Source organism: Myotis myotis, unplaced genomic scaffold (assembly GCF_014108235.1).
Source record: "Myotis myotis isolate mMyoMyo1 unplaced genomic scaffold, mMyoMyo1.p scaffold_m19_p_16, whole genome shotgun sequence".
Lineage (NCBI taxonomy): Eukaryota > Metazoa > Chordata > Mammalia > Chiroptera > Vespertilionidae > Myotis > Myotis myotis.
The window spans coordinates 28,716,136-28,718,337 of record NW_023416320.1 but is presented as its reverse complement, the minus strand read 5'-3'; the positions used below and the strand labels follow the sequence as shown (position 1 = coordinate 28,718,337).

The 2,202-nt window shown below is 42.9% G+C and overlaps 1 non-coding gene across 1 annotated transcript; it reads left to right on the top strand.

Annotated features, from left to right (window-relative positions):
* The first annotated feature begins 750 nt into the window (after window positions 1–750).
* Window positions 751–857, top strand: LOC118671079. The gene has a single exon (XR_004972592.1). It is a non-coding gene; the product is annotated as a U6 spliceosomal RNA (small nuclear RNA).
* Window positions 858–2,202: the final 1,345 nt, after the last annotated feature.

The following is a 2,202-nucleotide window of genomic DNA, read 5'->3' as shown; positions in this document are numbered from 1 at the left end:
CTCTCTCTCTCTCTCTCTCTCTCTCTCACTTACACACATGCACACACACATATCTCATTTTTTTTCATCTTCTGGGGATGATTGCATGTCCATTAAGTATTTCAACAGCCCAAGTATCCGTCACTAGATGAGTGGATGAAAAAGAGAGGGTACGGGGGGAAAAAAGGGACACATATGTAATACCCTTTGTAAGACTGTAAGCAATAAAATAAAATAAAAAAAGAAAAAAAAGAAAAAGAGAGGGTATATTTACACAATGGAATACTGCAGGGCTGCAAAAAAATAAAGAACTCTTACCCTTTTCAACAGCATGGATGGATCTGGAGATTATTATACTAAACGAAACAAGCCAGTCAGAGAAAGACAAGTAGCATTCGATATCCCTCATATGTGGAATCTAATGAACAAAATGAAATGATGAAAAAAAACAGGTTTAGAGCATGGATGTATGGAATAGACTGATAGACCTCAGGGGCGGGGATGAATAGGTGGGGGGATGGGGAAAAATTAACCAAAGAATTTATATATGTACTAGTATATGCATAGCCCATGGACAGGGGCAATAGTGTGGTGAAGGCCTGGGGGCGCAGGGCCTGGGTAGATAGGGGCAAGGCAGGATGGGGGATATCTATAACAGTGTCAACAATAAAAAAAATCCCCAAATTTCTGCCATATGTCAAGCTCTTCTTCAAAGATGCCTCACTGGCAAGGCTATTCACAGAATAGGCTCCTGTTGAAAAAGGAGTCCTTGTGCTCACTTTGGCAGCACACATACTAAAATTGTCAACCACACAGAGAGATTAGCGCGGTCTCTGCTCCAGGATGACACGCAGCTGTGAAAAAGGAGTCCTTGCGATCAGGAGATAGGGGAAAGGTGACAGATCCATATTTGTCATGGGAGAGCATGGCTTAGAGTTGTCAAGGAGAGTAAAGAAATTTAAGAAACAAATTGCTCTGTTACATTCCTAGTGCTGCTCTTACAAAGTACCACGAACTTGGTGGCTTAAAACAACAGACGTTTATTTTCTTGAATCTCTGAAGGCCAGAGTCTGGAATCAAGGTGTCACAGGACCACACTCCCTTGGAAGGTTCTGGGGGAGAAGTCTCATGCCTGTCCCAGCCTCTGGCAGCTCCAGGTGCTCCCTGGCTGGTGGCAGCATCCTTCTAATCTCTGCCTCTACCTTCACGGGGCCTCCCCTTCTGCGTTTTCTCCTCTTCTGTCTGTCTCTTCCTCTTCTTATAAAGACACTTTTCATTGGATTTAGGGCCTATAGGGATGACAATATACCCACCCCCTATAAATACATGCTGATTTACTACAGGGATAAGCTGGTTTCTTTGGGGATAAGAAAGGAGGAGATGCGAGAGGAGATGCAAACATTTTATTAATTTGCGATGTCTTTCCCTGGCAGGCAGGGTAGCAAGTTCCAGGATAAACTAAAATCATCCTTAAAAAAAAAAAAAAGTTACCCCCTAACAGCCCTGGCCAAAAGTTAAATAAATAAATAAAAATCCCAATGACTCCTAATTGTTTATGAGAACAGAGGCTTATGAAGGAGTTTCCACTGGGTACAGGAGGAAAGTGCAACTTCTGGTCGCTCGAGGGGGAAAGGGTAGGAGTAGGGCCTGTGCAGGCTGGCTTCAGCCCACAGGGAGGAGCTGGGATGATCTCATCTTGAAATCCTTAACGTAATTGCACCTGCCAAGCCCTTGTCTCCAAATAAGGTCACATTCACAGGTGCTGGGGAGACGTGTGAACCTTTTGGGAAGAACCACCATTTGATCCACTCCAGTTACCGTAATGAACCCCCAGGAATAATGCCATTTATCACCTATCATCTAAAAGGAGCTTGCTCAGTTGGTTGGAGTGTTGTCCCATACACTAAAAAGGTAACAATCGATGTTTCTCTTTCAGATCAATGATTCTCTCTCTCTCTCTCTCTCTCTCTCTCTCTCTCTCTCTCTCTCTCTCTCTCCCTCTTAATAAACAAACATATCCTCAGATGAAGATTTTTTTTAAATGGAGCAAGGGCCAAAATGTGCCTGAGTCTCAGTCAGTGTCTCCATAGAAAGCAGATAGATTCCTATCTTGGAAAAGCTGGTTGGGATAGTACATGTAAATGCATTTGGTCAATTACACACACATTATCGCTAATAAAATGACTGACAAAACACTTTTACATATGTAGCCAAATGTCTTAT